This window comes from Pezoporus occidentalis, unplaced genomic scaffold (assembly GCF_034315485.1).
Source record: "Pezoporus occidentalis ecotype Australia unplaced genomic scaffold, CSIRO_AGI_Poc_V1 ctg4, whole genome shotgun sequence".
Taxonomy (NCBI): Eukaryota; Metazoa; Chordata; class Aves; order Psittaciformes; family Psittacidae; genus Pezoporus; species Pezoporus occidentalis.
The window spans coordinates 20,086,069-20,104,978 of NW_026915724.1; the positions used below are offsets into that span (position 1 = coordinate 20,086,069).

At 36.4% G+C, this 18,910-nt stretch overlaps 1 protein-coding gene across 4 annotated transcripts in view; it reads right to left on the reverse strand.

Annotated features, from left to right (window-relative positions):
• The window catches only part of DLGAP1 (DLG associated protein 1), a 406,126-nt gene that overhangs the window by 320,559 nt on the left and 66,657 nt on the right, over positions 1-18,910 (reverse strand). The window contains exons 2-3 of one of the 4 annotated variants that reach the window (XM_062632910.1): positions 14,217-14,358; positions 13,788-13,821 (exon numbers count right to left, since the gene is read on the reverse strand). The exons of 2 other annotated variants lie outside the window; for them this stretch is intronic. The gene's annotated coding sequence lies outside the window, so the exon portion shown is untranslated. The remainder of the gene's footprint in view (positions 1-13,787; positions 13,822-14,216; positions 14,359-18,910) is intronic. One more of the 4 variants, XM_062632911.1, reaches the window with a different exon arrangement.

The window sequence follows — 18,910 nt, forward strand, 5'->3', positions numbered from 1 at the left end:
ACTCCCAACCAGGCAGAACAGTTCTTGCTTGCACTTACTTACAACGCAATCACAATCTCTGACTGGTGTTAAGAAGGCTTGTGCAGTTTAAAGGGATGTAGCATACTGCTAAGCTACAAGAGTGGCACCACCTTTAAATCAGAAGAGTATAAAATATACTGCAAAGATGGTCTGTAATGTTTTTAAAAGGGTAAATTATTTACCTTAGAAAGTGCCAGAAATTACTTATCTTGCTGCCCTAGAGTTAAATAATATTAGAAAAAACTTGATTTTTACACTTTTCTATCTAATAATTTCTACTCTTATTACTATTGCTCTAAATACAAACAGAGCAAGCTCATGCTGAATGTTCTTCAAGTTCATGCTCTTCATCTAAACTGGTTTTCTATATAGCAATTATGAGCTACTATTCTGTCTTCACTAGTCAATCAAACTAGTCATTGCAAAGTAATTCCCCCTGTATTTTGAAAACCCTATAAAAGTAAAACAAGTATCCTTGAAAAAACAAAAAAGAAGAGCTAGCTGTGATCAAGTAACAAAGTAGAGATGCTGTCCTGGCAGGAATACAACCACCTGTGGTTCTCTAATACATTTAGAAGCTTAATTCCATTATGAAAAATGACTGCTATTACTTTTTCTCTTTATTTACACAAAATTGGAAATGAGGCACTGTCAATATGAAAGGAATTCAAAGGTAGCAAGATAACCTTCCTGTTATCCTGCTAGCCTACATCACAATGCTACCCATTTTATTTATTATTTCACTGAGACTGGCTCAGCAAGATGACAGAATTACCAAGAAGCAGTTGCCAAAATTATGGTAAATATTATTACAAACTAGTGCTTCTTATAAAAGAGAGACATAAACCAGACTTCCTTTGACACGAGCTGCAAAAGTCCCTCCTTGGCTTAGATGCTAGCTGCTGCTTAAAGAACATTACCTGGCTCTGAAGATAAAAGTTCATGCACCGATCCTTCCCCATGTAGCTGAAGCCTCCATGTAGATATTGTTACCTTTAGATTAGCAACAAATGTTGGCATTGATGATGTCTTTCTAGAAGTATCTGCATTCTGCTAAAACACACTCAACCACATCTTCATGACTTATCCCTTCAACTCCTTTTCCTTCCCTTCTTCAACACCAACAGTCACTCCTCCTCCCCATGCCTCCTCCCCTAACTCCTTTAGTTAAAATGGATAGAAAACAGGCAAAGTAAAATTTTATACTTAAAATGAAAGATTCACTGGTGTACTGGTATATGGCATCACAGACTCATAGTAGGAAGGAGGGGAGTTACATTTCCCCTTCACAGATACTCAGACCTTACAGATGAAAGCCAAAGACTGAAAATGTAAATCTGAAAGACAATTCTGTCCAGCAAAGAGTGACATCATGACAAATGAAGAAAAATATCATAAAAAATCAGCCACTGCTTGCTGGAAGATATTCAGGACAGTCAGGGTAAATGAGGTATAAACTGTAATCAAAATTGCAACCATCAAGCTAGAAAGACTGACAAAGAAAATGAAGACATGAGTGCTCTTCTGGGGTGAGAATAATGCACACCGAATACAGCAGCAGTGATAAAACTAAAACCTATCTAATGCAGATTATATAATGCTGTATAGTCAATCATAAAAGAGAGATTTCTTGAAGTTGGAAGCATTAGTGTTCAGGGTGCACTCAGCTGAAGCAGAAAAGCAAGCCCTTTGTTCCTCACAGGAGCTGCTTCATGGAATCTGCAGTGGTACCAGCTCCTGATGCCATTTGGAAATTGAGATGAGTAAGAGACTTGGCAGGAAATGGGAAAGGCACCTGCAAGATTAAGACTAGAAAGCTTTTACTTTACTTTGAGCTCTCAGCTATCCTTGATATCACACCCCAAGGTGGTAAAGGTGGAAAAAGTAAAAAACAACCACATTCTCTGAAGTTGCTGTGCAGCTTTATCTTCAAGTTAAAGGATATGAAGATTTTTGTGCCACTGCAGATTCCTTTACAGTCTCAGAAGTATTTTTATCAGTGAAAAAAATAATCACTAGTCTCAGAATGATAAATTATCAGATTTTACTTGCCTTACTCACAACCACATATGAGTGGCAACTAGTAAGAACATCAGCTACTGATGCAGCTCATGTTGACTTTACACTCAGCAAGTCAGCTGTCTTTGATTAAGGCCAAAGAATACACAAAATACTACAAATGGCTGTCAACATAACTTCCTTTTCTTTTTGAAAACCTGCTCAAATTTTATTCTTCTATGTATACAAACAATGGTAGCAAAAGGCAGCCTATATTTTACTTCATCTTCCCAAAAGACCCAATTAAAAGCAATAGTATAAAGTATGCAAATAACACATTGTAATAGACTATGCATGTACTGTGGGGGCACACTGTGCAGTTCCTGTGGTATTCATGTTTCTGCATAATTTGATTTATCCATTAGCAGATAAATAGGAACTTTTAATACTCAGGAAGCATTTGCTCAGGAAACTGGAGTGGCCTAGGTTGCTCTGTTTCATTAACGGAGAAAGTATTTTACGCCTCTTTTTACACCCCAGCCTACAGAGACTGCCTTCTTCTCACTAAGGCTGCTCTATGCTGTTCTACCCCTCCCTTAATTGAATTATCCAATAACTCAGAATGACTCTGGCCAGGAGAAAATAAAAGAACAACATAAACCAGGGACAATGAAACAGCCCCTGTTCTCCTCCCTCCTGAGCTCCTGGAGCTAGTGAATCATATCTGGGAACTTGTACACTGTGCCAAATGACCAAGTACCCACAGGAAGAGCAGAGACAGGCCCTCATGCTTCTCTAGGGTGTCACATGGGATTTGGCTGATGTTTGGCAGCTCAGAGTCACAGAATCACTATATTGGCTTATATCCATCATTACACTGTCCACTCAAAAGTTTAAGGCTTAAAAAAAAAAAAAAAAAAAAAAGCTGATCTGGAAGAGTCTTCATATGTAATACTCTTCTAATTTCCATAGAGCTTCACATTCTCCATATGCCAGGAAGATGCTGAATCAGCATAAAGATTTCAATAGCAGAGAAGCATGCAGTTTTGCATGAATATTAAGGCAGCTGTTGTGTACATTTGACACGTGAAGAGATCTGGGGAAAAGAAAGATGGAGGTTTTAGTCCTAAAGACTTTGTATTTCTCCAAATTCCCCTACAGTTCACATGGGAAGATATTATCATGCGTTTAATTTAGATAAGGCTTATTTGGAAACTGCCAGCTTTACAGGAAGGTTGGCAGAACTGGAGAACTGAATAAATACTTATGATTCTGGCCTTTAAAATGCTCTTCTACAGACTCAGTCAGACAAGAAATATGAAATTATTTCTGGCCCATGTAGACAATGACTTCAACGCAGCAGTCATTTTCTCTTTAATGACAAACTGCCTAAGTTTCCCATTTCATGTGGCTATTTTGCACCCTGTTACTCCTGTAAATACAAAAGGAAATCAGTCTTCACACAAGCCTATAACTCTTTACTGTTAAGAACAGGCTGAGTATATGAAATGCAACTGTATAGGCTCAGAAGACTGTAATTTTGTTAGACATAAGTAAGAACTTCCCCTACTAATTCTGTAGGATTGATTAATGCTGTTACGATCTACCTGGGCATTTTGTATTTTTTACATTTTTCTTTCGGTGCTTTTTCTTCTGTGAGATTAATTTGCTTAGCATTACTAATTTCTAGTGAGTGTTACATTACAATATTCTTAAAGCTAGGAAAACATGTAGAAATAATCTGGGATTATCTGCAACAGATGCTCAAATGCAATTCAGCTTTCTAGAACTGTGCAATCTGTCAAGAGCATTAAGGCACTCTAACCTAGTGAGGAGGAATTATAAGCAGGCACATTATCAAGAAAGATCTGAGGTACCCTAATAATAATTAATATTAACACCAAAACTCAGCTTCAGACTCCTGAGCTGGAATTTTAGTGGCATGCAGGAATAAATCTGAATACTCCCAAAAATACAGAGGTAGTACAGATTTTTATTTTACGTATGTTCTCTTTATCTTGTCATTTATGCTCACTGCTTTCCCACTGCATTACTTGCTCAAAGACAGCGCTACAGGCAGTAGAAGCGTATCCAGTGGAGTAGAAAATCACTTAGTTTAAATTATTTAAAAAAAGAATTTTATATGTCACATAATAATTCCTTGGAAATTATGTATGTGCACTATACATTATGCATTTTTTATGGAACTAATGTTTTCATGAGCTACCAGAAAGTGTGATTCTTAAAGTACAATTTTCAGCTACCTCACAGATACAAATAATAAAGCATTCAGCCTCAACTTTGCATAGTTCAAGGCATCCGCATTATATTAGTTCATGGTCCTAATTCTATCTGCTGAACTGAAAAGATGGTAATAGCCACTTTTGATATTCATATTTCCTCTGAAGAGTAAAATATCTAGTCACCAGGAAAAAATAAAATTATTTCCCATCATCATGCATTGCAACAAGGACTGAGTTATTTACAAGGATTACAATTCACATCTTGTTATTTTCCTCATGTGATTTTCATAATTCTATTGCATTCCAAGGAAATGTCCTTTTTCCTCCCCCAAACTCCCTTCCCACCTTACTGTCGCAAAGCCACAGAGATGCTGAAAACCAGGAGAAGCAAAGAATCCTAAGAATGAGCAGCTGATCAACAACTATGCTTGATACCAAAAGCTTGCTCAGAATAAAAAGGATAAACTGTTCACAGTTTATGGTGCCACAGAATAATAGAAATTTAATAGTAAGAGTTCTTAGCAGCCAAGATCAAACAAATTCACCTTTCAAATAAAAGGAAGACATTTTTAACAGTAGGGATAATTTACCAAGTATTGTCCATAGCTGTTCCATTCATTAATACGTTAAAATCCCAGGATATAAATTTTCGGAGGTGATGTGCTCATCTAAATTCAAGACCTCAGCTACTGTAAACCATGCAGGTGAGCCCTCCAGTATTACTCTGGGGTTTTATTGTAAACTGTCCAAACATTTTTAAAATTACATAAAATTGTAAGAATTTTATTAAGTTACATTACAGTATCAGAATTTTTAATAATATATCACAACTGTAAATAGACTGCAAACTGCTCGCAGCTCTGAGTCATCTTCATTTCTGAAAAATATTTAATGCCTCATAAAACACATACAACTTCATCCAATCAAGTAAACATTAGAGACAGACTTACAGGCAAAAGAAAGGTTTGTCAACAAAATTTAGGTACTTATTGAATCTGGAATAGAACTGCTCAGAATATTTCAATGACTTGGTAAGTTTTGGTCAAAAGACATTTAACTAGAAAGTTTTTTTCTTTAAGTGACATATTTTGGATGGAAGTATGAATCTCAACATATTTCAACAAACAAAAATGATTTCCTCTGAGCCTGCCGGTCCACAAGAGTTCCCATGTGACTCTTGGGAAACCAAACTATCAAATTTCAGTTTGCCTTCTAGTCTTCAAGTTTTTTGTACCTCAATGATTTTAGCATGGTTAGGCAAGCCTTTCTCCCAGAAACCACCAGTGTGTTTCAAAAAGGTTGGAGCTCTATTCCCAAAGCACAATCAAGGTTCAAATTCATTTCGCTATGAAGAGAGCTTATATAATTAAAGCAGCTCTGATGACACTCATTTGTTAAACAAGGTAAAGCTTCCAACAGAGGTCAGTCTCAAAAGAGAGGTTATTTGCAATAAATGAATATAAAGGAAGAAAAAATCTATTTAACTACTACTGAACATAACACAGAGCTGTAATCTCCTTTCAATTTCTATTAGCTCATTATATTCCTTTCAGTTTCAATACTTGAATACAGAGGTACATAATGTTTCATTAATACAGGTGACTGAGGAAGCTGGGATGACTTCATTTAGGAATTATAAACGAGGTGCTGAATGCAAGAACAGTTAGTGTGTAAAATAAACCTCGGATAGTTTATTAAGTACCTTTAACAGAGGCATGGTAACATTAGATTGTTATTATTTTAACTTACTAATTACAAATTGTGACCTGTATATATGCGCTCATGCACTTGCATATTGTGTATGTAATTCTGCCTCAGATGTGAGCCTTACACATTCTCCTGCAATGGTAGTAGCTACACGAGTTCATCTTAACTTTATTGTGACTACTTTGTAAAACTGAATTCATACCACCAATAAATAGCTAGCAGTCTATGCATCTATAAAACTGGAATTTCCAGATTGCAACTTATGTTGAGCATTAGTTGCAAATGTTAAAGTAAAATACTTCAGAGTGTTATTTTTTATGATAATATGAGATAAAAAAACACAACTAAAACCCAACACAAAACACACACAACTAAAAAAAAAAAAATAAAAAACAAAACAACACACACATACAAAAAAACCCAAAACAAAACCAAAATCAAAACCAAACCAAACCAAAAAAAAAAAACCTCATCCCCACCAAAAAAAAGTCAGGAGATATATAATTTTCCTTTTCTCACTTTCTAAAACATGGTTGACATTCAGGAGTAGCTTCCAATGAAGAACAACTTGTTTGAGAAAAGCAGCCCCTCTGTTTTAGCAAAAATATTCTCCCCACGTGAAAAAAAAAACAACACCAAAACCAAACCAAGAAGTTGTAGGTGATAAAAAAAAAACCCAAACACAAAGCCACCAAAAAACCCAAACATAATTCACAATCAACTTTGTGAGAGACAGTATATGTGTGAACATGAAAAAGGGAAAGACTCACCTTTTTTATCTCTACTGCATTTTTTGTCAGTAGAGTGCTGATGTCCAGGTTCATGGTGTTCCTACCATTGCAAACTGCTGTTCTGAAAGAATGACTCAAGCCTACTCCATAGAATGACAGCCCTAATCAGACCTAAATCCTAACTGATGTTATTTTGAGATGCCCCAGAGAAGTCAGTCCTGTAGCATATTTGCACTGTTAGGAAAAAAAATTTAAAAAGGAAGAAAATACTATCAATGGATCATTTCTTTCCTTATTAAGCCATACACTGCAGTTCTTTGGACGAAAGTTCTCTTAAGCTCAAAAAAAGCACAACATTGGAAAAAAAATCTCTAAGTTCTTACTCATGTACTGCAACATTGACTGTCAAACCCCTTATTTTAGAAGATAAGGAAGGATTAGTTTCTTTGAGTTTTCAGTTGGTAACTTAAGCTTAACTGCACTTAAACTGCCTTGAAAAGAGATATTCCATTGGCAATGAATATAGTTCCTGAAACAGATAATAATCCGTCAGCATGGTAAAATCATTAAATAATTTAATTCAAGCTTCCTAAATCCTATTAGCATATTGTAACTTATATGATACTGACATTATACAAGGTCAACCATATTAACATTGCAACCATATTGATAGCAACCCATTTATGCCATAATGCTTTGTGAAACCCTTGTACCTCTCACTCATACACTTACATATATGTTCTATCCTTTCATGATTCTTTTAGTGATGTGGTGGGGTTTTTTTAGTCTAAATGTTACTTCAAGATTAAAACTGTGAATTACTATAATTTTAACTCTCCGATACTTAAATTACTTTTTGAATTTCACTGTATTTTGCACTGATCACTGACTCAAAGGTACTATTAATTCCAGCGGTGATATATCAAGTTACAAATGTATTTTTTTCACATTCAGCAAGAATAAATCTCATCACTTTATTATTTTTCAAGACATCACCACTCCTAAAGACAAAATGATTTAGTGACTTTGCTAACCTATATTTTCTCTAAAAATTTAGAACCATCAGAAATATTTAATGACTTGATTTAAAGTGCAGAAATGGAGGCATGCCAAAAGCATATTAAAAAGCTATATTTTCCCCAAGAATTAACACCTGTCAAATTAATAGATTTTGAAGTGGAAGACCTCATGTCCATTTCAACTTGCAACTTTGCAAGTAAACACTGTAAAAAGAATGAGTCTTCTTTCTAAAAAAGCATGAAAGCACCATGTCCCTTTCTGACTGATAAATTTGCCTGCAGTGAGACTTCACTATGGAAACTCTATAGTCTTTTTACTTCAAAAGCTGTTCTATATGAGGATTAACCCCTTTTCCTTGAAACTCCTGCTCATAATTTAGAGAGATGCAAAAGATAATTCTGAAACAGCACAAAAAAAAAAAAAAATCAATCCCAAACCCCAAACCCAAGCTTACAGTCTTTGCCATACCATTTCCAACCAAGAAGCCAAATGCTAACAGCACTTTTCCAGGTACGTTATGCAAAAATAGCTGTTGTGCAGCTAAGGTACGTAACAAACCTTCAGTATCACAACACAAATCACAATGCAAATGTCGTACCTAAGATACTTTGCCTGGTAAAACTTGATGCAAGTATCAACAAAATTATTGTTTATTTCCAAAAATCAAATTTTTTTAATAGGAATTCAAAATACACGCTCATAATACCACTCTCATTAGGATGGTATCTTCTCTAGGAAGCACAGCCACAGCGAACCAGTTTTAGCCTACCCTTGGGGGAAAAAAAACAAACAGAAAAAATAAACCCCTCAAAACTACCACTGATTTCTTTTTAAATATACAAATCTCTAGTCTAGGTTATTTTCTATGACGATAAACCATATAAGATTCAAAGGTAATGTGTTTGTAAATATCTGAGGAATGTCAGCAATGTTTCTATTGAAGAATATTTCAAGCAAATGTCAAAATGCATTAGAGGAAAGAAAATAAAACTAGGTGAAAGATGCAGTAAAGGAAGAATTAAAATAGAAATAATTTTATTGTATAAATAAATGTCTGCATATAAATATATATATGTTCACATAAAAAAACCCTCCAGGTAGAACTAATGATTGTGTATAATGAAACTTTTAAGATCAGAAATAATTACCCTAACTCACTAGACATGTCAATAAATAATTCCTTTATTTATTAAACCATTTATAAGCACACGAAATGTCTTCTGCATGCATGCATGCATTCTTCAGAGCCTATATAATGATGTGTATATTTATGCAAGTTTATGCTATTGACATCATACTTGATAGCATCGAGATTCAATCACAACAAACTTAAGAGGTGGTAGCCTGAAAATAACAGAACTAAAAAGAAAACAAAAATAAAATAATCTTGCTAAGAACATGGGAGTCGGATATGTAAGCAGCAAAATAAAATATATCTTGTTATAAAATTTTAGTGATCACCAATTTCATACAGCTTGCTTTACTACTAAAGGGAAAAAACTTGAAACATGCTGGGGAGGGACTCTTCATTAGGGACTATAGTGATAGGAAAAGAGGTAAGGGGTTCAGTCTTAAACAGGGGAAGTTTAGATTGGATATAAGGAAGAAGTTCTTTACTGTAAGGGTGGTGAGGCACTGGAATGGGCTGCCCAGGGAAGTTGTGAATGCTCCATCCCTGGCAGTGTTCAAGTCCAGGCTGGACAGAGCCTTGGGTGAAATGGTTTAGTGGGAGGTGTCCCTGCCCATGGCAGGGGGGTTGAAACTAGATGATCTTAAGGTCCTTTCCAACCCTAACTATTCTATGATTCTATGATTCTATAATAGCACTGCTGTAATCAAATGTTTATGAACTATAATGGCATGCTTCTCATAAACTAGCATAAGGTGATGGTGCAGCAGTTAAAAGACCATCAACAGTGTAAGTATGAAAATAATTTGGGGACATTGTCAATGCCACCAAAAAACCTCATTCTGACATTAATACCAACTGTCCTGTATTTTCCTGTATGTATGATTGAAAGTAGTTTTCTTGTAGACAGAATTTTAGATTTTGATGCAACTAAGTTCCTTTGTTAGTTATTTGATGCCTGTCCTGGTCATACTTCACTAGAATTATATTTTTTCTAAGTGTAGGAAAAGAACTGTGGCATTATGAGCACACCCTAAATTGTTTGTGGCTGTTCTTGAAGCACCACAAGCTCTAGCATCCCATCTAATCTTGCTGCACATCAGGCTTTTTTAGGAAGGAGGTCACCAGCACAGCAGTACATGGCCTCTGGTACATGTAAGAGCTATCATAAATCAAACACACAGCCAGCTTTCTAAACCACTTTTCTATACCTTTCTATGCAACTGCTTATACTAAATAACAAAGCAAGATCACAGTTCCTGTGTTCCAGAGCCCACTCACAGTATTCATACAAAATACATCAAACTTACTGTTGATTTTATTATTGTTCTGTGATAATTACTGTATTTATTTCCAAAGTTGGGTTGTTTTTTTTCTTTGAAAACACGATTTTTAGCTGAAAAGTGACTATAATACAGGTTCTCTATTTATGTACCATTTTCTGTACTTTTGAAACATCCTTTCTTTTTCTCACAAGTCAGGGAAATTGAGATTTTCTAGTTTCCTTTTCATTTTTACCAGCTATTTTATACTACTGGCAAAGGCAAAAAGTAGTTCAGCATCTTTTTTGCATACTGCAGTTCTCATCCGATGCAAATGTGTCATAATTCAAAATTAAGTAATTGTTTTTGCATAGGCAAAGATAGCAGCATATGCCAGGTTACATGTAATACATATCTTATGATTAAAGAAATAAAGTATAGCTTCAATTAGGGAGGTAAGGAAAGCTATTTCAATGTTTCCTTAAATATGTATAGGTAAGTTCTTGCTCCACTGAGATGGGGAGATAAGAGAAAAAATATACAAGAATAACTTGAAATTTCTATTTCTTCAGCTTTTCTAATTTCAAAGAAAGCTAAATATCTAGTTGCAAGTTTAACTGTTGGATTTTCTTTCTCCTTCCTGTGTGTTGCTTTGTTTCACTTATAAAGAAGTAGGATTTATTTTTTACAAAAATATTCCCACCTTTTCAGAGCAAAAAGGCGTAATATTAAAAAACAAAACCAGAAAAATCCCTACCATAATTCTTCTGCTGTTTTTTTTTATTTTTTCTGTGCCTTCACGATTTTTTAAAACTGATTCTAACAACAGGATTCCACAAACCATTTTAATTCCAACCTTTACATTGTACAACAGGGTTAATTCAATTGATTATGTGTCTATATTCGTTCCCACCAGAAAAGAAAAATTACTGTCCTTGTACCTTCAGATAAGGGGAAATAGTTCTTTTGTCTTTGTCTAATTGGGCTTGAACAGAGAAGATACAGGCTTCACTTCCTGAAATAATATTATTTTAAGATTACAGGAAAATTTAGGTAAGAAGGGACATCAGGCAGTTTCTAGTCGAAACCCCTGCCCCAAACAGGGCAGCTGTGAGATCAGACTTGGTTGCTCAGGGCTTTGTCCAGTTCGGTCTTGAATGCCTCAGAGAACAGAGGGAGCACAATATCTTTGGGCAACCTGATGCAGCACCTGGCTGTCCTTCAGAGTGAAAATGTTTCTCTTTATATATAGTCTAAATCTGTTTCTGCTTGTGCCCATTAATCTGAGTTCCTGTCTCTGCACATCAGTCTGACACAAAGTTTGCAGTGGCAGCTGTTTCAGCTGCTTGAAGACAGATCTTCATGGGCCTACCCTTGAAAGCTTCCCTTTCTAATACAGTAATGTTAGACTCCAATGTTGGACTGCAAACAAGACAAAACCTGGATAACTCTCCTTACTCTAATTCTTATCATGATTCCCACTCAGTGAGGCTGTTGTCAGAAAATACAATAAAGACATAGTTACACATAGTGGAGTTCAGTTTTGGGTTAACACACCCAACATCTTTTGTCTACATGCAAAAATGATGCTTACATTTGCCATTACCAAGATACCTAAGGCCCATTTCAGCTGCCCTCAGAGATACCCTCGAATATTCCTTCCTGGCCTCCAGCTACCATTTCAGGAGGGAGGCTGCAGGTCTTCTACAGGTCATGTGTCATATTTATCTATTCTAAGTGGATGTCTCATGTACACTGCCACATTTCAAATGATATAAGCAGCACATACTATCAACCTATACTGTCAACCTTATTTTCCCTGGCTTCTTTGCAAACTGAAATGATACAAAACCCAAACATCCAAACTACAGAGAAGTGCAAGCTGAGGTTGAGGTATTTTACCTTTTTCAGGTAAAACTGAAAGAATTGTAAAAATAGTCAGCAGATGCCTTGATTAAATTCCTTTAAATGAATGTTCATCAGTTATTCACTCAACTAAAAGTGCAACGATTCATTTGAACAATATAATGAAATTATTTTAATAAACTATTTTATGGCATTACTCAAATTACCTTTGGCTAAAAGTATTCTGAAGCCATTTAATGAATTCCTAAATACCCTCCTAGATTACCTCAAACATTTCTCTGTGAAAAATTTTGTTCATTTGTTACTAAAAAGGTAATATTACATTATCTTTCTGATAATTGTGGGGTCTTACAGACCTAGAAGCATATCTACTGCTCAAAAACAAACTCATCATCTTCCTATGACAAATGCAGTTTGCCCTAAGGTACCTGCACAAATTAATACTGTGTAGGGAATACAATGAGCAACACTGTTGGGATACATTTATTTGAGGAAGTCTTCATTTCATAAATGAATACTGCCATTTTCCTTTCTGATATTTTGCAAAATGCATGTTTATGGCAAACTGTCACTTGTATTCAGATTTAGAACCTAGAAACTACAGCGATGGTGCCTTGGAAATGCTTAAAATAGATAAGATGGATTGACTGATTGCATATTCCTTTGAATTATTGTGAAAGCACCAGATCTATCTAAATCATGCCGTGAAAAAAGTCGAGTTAGAAGTTATGTAACTTCAAGTTGCTATAAATTGCTTCTCGTTGAAAGCTATATAAAACATTTTCATATCTGTCATGTTCCACCCCTTCTGCTTAAAAAAACCAACCCCAAACTAAGTGAAAACATCCAGGAAAGGTACAAATCAGGCTAATGTTGTTAAGTTGGAGCAAAAGTTATGCCACCATGAAGACTGCACACTCTTCCATAATTAAACACAAGAATTTGGACCATTTTTATGTCCAGAATGTATTTATTACAGTAAAACACATTTTATTATGTTGGCTATAACAATGTGTCTAATTCAGCAACAAAACAAGCTCAGACATACTTCTCTTGCGCACACAGTTACTTTCATCAAAGTTCATTTCTTGAATGGTCATATTTAGCTTGCTGCTGCTGCTATTTCCATGTGCCCTCAGAACAAGCTATCTGACAAAGCAACCACGAAAATGTATTTTCTACTTCTCCCACAGCAGCATTCAAGAGGACTGCAGAGCCACACCATCTTACAGGTACACACTACAACATCTGATCTGACCTCTGATCTTTGCAAGAAAACAGTCTCAAGCCTGTCTGACCACAAAGCAGGAGGAATGGAGTATTCACAGTAAGAGAGCATGAAGGAGCCAGAAACTGCTTTATTTGTAGTGATAGGAACCGAAGAAACTAGCACAGTAGACTGCAGAAGAGAATACAGAGATAAAGCTTTGGCTAACACCTGAAGTTTGCTTTTGGTAGTCCTGAGATTAACCACCATAGCCACTAGGACCTGTAAAACTAGTGACAGTAAAATGAATGTCAGGTCCTTTTCTATCCTGAAATATGCTATCTAAATTTAGAAAGGAACTCCTTTTCCCTTTCATGGCTTTTTAAATATCTATATACACACACACACTCATTTTACAACAGCTATTTCAATTTTTTTGACTGGCAGTAAATTTTGAAAGCCTTTAAAAGCCTTGTAACAGTTTCACTGGGACCAAAGAGCAAAACTACTACCAAATGAGGTTTTGAAAAAGAACAGTCAAAAGAAAGCACTCAGCATTTTCAGGACAGAATACCCCTCTGAGAAAAAAAACTTCTTGCTTACCAACGCAGGTGCTTTCCTCATTAGAACACTTGGTCTGGCAAAGCAAAATAACAAAAGGGTTGTGGCAGAATTGCATTTGACATGCTGGAAGTGTCTATCACCCAGCACTGAGTACTATTCTATGATTATATCCTATTTTGTACTCTGAAAACCAACAGCCTCCTACATCAACAATTATAAGACAGCTACCATTTATCCCAGAAAAGCTCATTGCTACTTAGAAAAATACTAGAAAGGAAAAGAACCCCTTGCTAGTAAAATTAGCTGAAATTAGGTCCTCTGAATATCTGTTCTTTAAATTGGGAAGGAAGGAAGAGGGGGTTTATTTTTATTTTTATTTTTTGTTCAGCATGACTTATTTTTAGACTGGCAAAGAGACAAAGGTAAACAGAACTGAAGCTCTGTGGGCACCTTCTGAGGTTAAATTACCTTTCATGCCATTTGCACAGAAGACTGTTCTCAAGCAGCTTGAACAGATGGTTGGGACACCATTGTCCGTTTACTTGTATCCACAAAGATAAATGATGGCTCTTCAAAATCCTGAACAATAAGACCCTTGTGATGCTTTAGGCTGCCAAGAAAAAAGCAACAACAGCAAAAAAAAAAAAAAACAACCCAAAATCCAAATATAGGTAGCTGGAGAGGAGAAAAGAGTTTTGATTAATGAAATTTCATTTAAAATTACTAAAATCACCTCTTCAATAAATGTGTATATCTGTGAGCTGGAATTATTTTGCTAAAAGAAACTAGTATGTTCCAGAATACTTAACAAAGTAGGAGATGCAGGTAAAACAAATCCTACCTACATAGTAACTCTGACTTAAGTAAGAGTATGCCACCTCTACACAACCTGTACTACATATAGCATTTGCTGGGCATGCTGCCAGATAACCTGTTCTGCCTACTGGGCCACAGACATGGTCAGAGATTTCCAGGACCAAGCCAGAGGAGACAAACTGCCAGGGCACAGCTATCCACCTACCCAGCTAAGTAATGATAGAGAAGATCACAAAAGTGGGAGAACATGCTGCCTGTGGTTCTTTCTTAGTCAGAACTTCACAAAGTTCTTTGAGAGCAGCTCTGGTCAAAAATCTGCAACATGAGCATTTTGCCAACAGGCAACTTGCTAAAAAGCACTTTCATTGAAATAAGTTACTAGTAACAAAGATGAATTTAAAGGACTGGAGACAACGTGGACAGCTATGAAGAAAATCCAGAACTTTTAAGAGTGAAGTAAGCAGGTATTAGTCTTTGGACTTGCAACTAGTAATTGCATAACCTGTCACTCTTAGAAGTTCCCAAAAGAAAAAGAAAAGCAAGGTTGCTGAATATGGAGAGAATCACATGGACTCAGTAAAGGGGCCCAGACACTGTGTTCAATACATACAGCAAAGTAAGACAGAATTGCGTTTAGAAAATAACAGTGAAATTAGATAACTATGACTCACCAGCTACTCAATGTCCTAAAGCCAGCAGGTACCACAAAACATTTAATTAACTAAAGTTATGTATAAAGATGGATAGTTGTTTCTGCAATAACTGCTTGTTCAAAGAATGACACAACTGATAAATGCATATCCTCTATCTAATACCACATACCCCACAGCAATGGCAGGCAAACAGTGGATATATTGCCCCCTCTCTCATTTCAATGATCAATTGATATTTTAAATCTCTTTTTGTTGTGCTGTTGGCATATTCAACATGCCTTAGAACAAATATACAATTTAGACATTAAAGATTCTTGTCAGGTTTTTAGCAATTGTTAACTCTCATTGAAGTAATGAAAAGAAGACGTTTTGATAAATGTCAACCAGTGGCATTCAGCAACTCAAAGTAATATTCTTTGAAAATGGAGGAGTAATTATAGCTCATATAAGAGGAAATAAGTGTGAAGTAATGTAAATATGAATGAGAACTCAATTAAAAAATACTGTTAAAAAATCAGGGAAACAGAACTATTTATGTTCATGTAAGATTACAAGAGAAAGCCCAGATGGGAAGATTTTTCCTAATTCTCCTCTCTGTTTCACAAAAAAGGAGAAGACCCAAAAGAACGTCAGTTCAAAATATCAGTGTCTTGTGCTAACTTTCATGCTAATGTCATTTTCATTAAAAATAAATAAGTAAATAACTGAATTCAAGGCCTTTCTTTCCACAAGGGAGCATTCTCTCTGCTTAGTTCCTCACATTTTTCACAAAATTAAATGTAGGACCACTATCCCTCCACTTGCTTGTCTCCACTCCACAATATCTTTACACAAAAAGAAGTGATACAGTCATCTGTGAGGAACGTGATTAAAAAATGCCCCTGACCTCAAAAATAAAACATTTTCACTGCAAACAGCAGAGTATACATTTTGGTTTTCCAGTAAACAGAAAGGACCTGTCGTGGTTTAAACCCAGTCAGGTAATTCGTTCGCTCACTTCCCCCCCTTTTCTTGCCCTCCCCCTGCTCTCGGAGGGACGGAGAGGAGAATCGGAAAGAATGCAACTCCCACGGGTTGAGATAAGAACAGTTTAGTAACTAAGGTATAACACAGATCACTACTGCTACCACCAATGATAATAATGATAAAGGAAATAACAAGGGAAGAGAATACATCATCTCACCACCAGCCGACCGATAACTCGCCCCCCCAGCCCGACCAAGCTCTCATACCTCCTCCAACCCTGCAGTCTCCCAGCCCTTCCGGCTAACTCCCAGTTACATCCTGGGCATGACGTGCTGTGGTATGGAATACCTCTTTGGTCAGTTTGGGTCAGGTGTCCTGTCTCTGCTTCCTCCTGGCTTCCCCTCCTCCCTGGCAGAGCATGAGGCTCACAAAGTCCTTGGCCAAACCAAAACATCATCAGCTCTGTTCCCAAGCTGAAAGTCAAAACACTGCACTGCACCAGCTACCAAGAAGGGGAAAAATGACTGCTACTGCTGAACCCAGGACAGGACCGTTGAATGAGGCAGCAGCATTATGATCAGATACCCTGTTTCAATAATATCAGTGATAAAGAATGTGACATTTATAGGAAATACAGCAAACAAGCATTACTTACAAATGTGTATTTGAAATGTGTTGTAAGCAACTTCCATGGTAAATGAATTGGAGCATCCGAAAATGTTTTAGCTCTCTGCTCACCTCTTTCCAGTCATGAAAATGCCCAAAAGCATAATCAACAAAATGAATTGGAAACTGCTATGAATACAAATTCAGCAAATCAAATGAAATTTCACTTTGTTTTGTTCTCTTACCAGGACATAAGGAGCACCATGAAGGGTAGGCAGGTAAGAGCAACACACACACACACACAGAGAAGCAAGTGCACGTATGTAGAGATGGACAAACTAATTTCCAAGGAAGTGAGGATGAAAACCCAGGCACAGAAATGTTGCTAGTTAAAACAACTGCCTATTCTTCCTTGGTAAAGCAGTAACAGTTCCCTCCACATAGATTATTTCCTAGATCCTTCTGTAAACTAGGTCACAACTACTGCACGGTAACAAGTTGTCAGCTGAGGACTGGACTGTTCAAAGCTGCTGCAAAAACTGAGACAGAGAATTAGGCTGCCTTTTTCTTTGTATAACTGGGCATCAATACACCTTCTGATGACAAAACAGTTTCCTTCCTGCAGGTTTAGAAGTATAAAAGGCTCCAGTGAGAAGATCGGGATTCCATCTTCCCACCTCTCCATTATGCAGGAAGTTAAATTTATCATTACGTACGGAGAGGGAGTATACTGCACACTCTCAGGAATAAGACTCAAAAAAAGCAGAGATGAAGAACAACTTCAGTTTTAACAGTGTAGTGCAGCAGCTGATTCCAGAAGGAATTTCTCAGTACTTAACTCCTTTTCAACTGCACCTCATTTGTGAGCCCACATAAATATAGTAGAAGAGAGTGAGATTACTGAAATCCAGCGTATCTTCTAAGGAGCTGAAGATACAGCATATATTATTCCATAATCACAGAAGGGAGATAATAAAATGCAAAACCTTTTTCTCACTATTATGAGTAACCAGCCTGGAACATGTTTTCAACAGACAGATATTCTGAATGAGGTGCATTTGAAGAATTTAGTGGAAAAATGCCAATCAGGAAATTGGTTGACAATTTGGTGCTGAAATTATTAAAACTTGCCTTTTAAATCTTGCAGAAAATGGTTTATTAAGTTTGCGGTTAAGACATCTACAGATTCAACCTCATTTTAACAAACGTGCACTAGGAAGAAAAGACTACTTGAAACTGCATATTCTGTAACTGTAGTTATTTCTAATTTCCTCAGTCTTTGTTTCACTAAATGTAGCACTACCAGGATGTCAATCTCCACTGTAAAACCAGAGAAAGAATAGATATCCATATTAATAGTCTCATAAATCAACATAAGAAAGGACAAGCTCCATGATGACATGGACTGACCACAAAGCATACCATTAAGACCAAATAGAAACCTCTCCCTGAGCAACCAGTGCTGTGGCTGCTAATAACATTGGCTCCTGACTTGCTCAAGTAGCAGACCAAGAATTTACAGACTGCTTGACACATGATTTTACCTTGGTATATGAAATGGAAGCTTTTAAGTATAATACACATTACTAAGGACAGAAACATTTGTGTCTTTAAATAAAAATTAATACCTTGACAACATTTTTTCCCTTGAACATGCACATCTTCCAGATACTTGGGAGAAATCATGCCCAAAGACTACTTTGCCCCAGATGAACCACAGGAATATTCAGAAGACAAGGTAGGAATTTGATTTGCTCTACTTCAGGCACTTTCCAAGTAGAAGTGAAGCTGAGGCAGGGAGTTCCAAATCATCTGAATTGCTATGCAATGGCCATAGGAGAATAGCACCTCAGCTTTATGTTTCATAAAGACAGTAGCTGCTCCATTGATATAAATCTTTCATTCCCGGCTCATGCTTCAGTACTGATACCAAAATTGCTAGAAGCCAAAAATGGCCAGTATAGTTACCTGCCACATCTGGGGTTTCCTCTGAAGTCTTCCATCTCACTAATGATGAAGCTACTTGGCTTTGCATATGAGATTTAGCAAAGAAACAGCCTGCAGTGATACTGAAGTGGAAAACAGAGCAAATTAAATTGGTTGTTTTCCTATGTTACTACC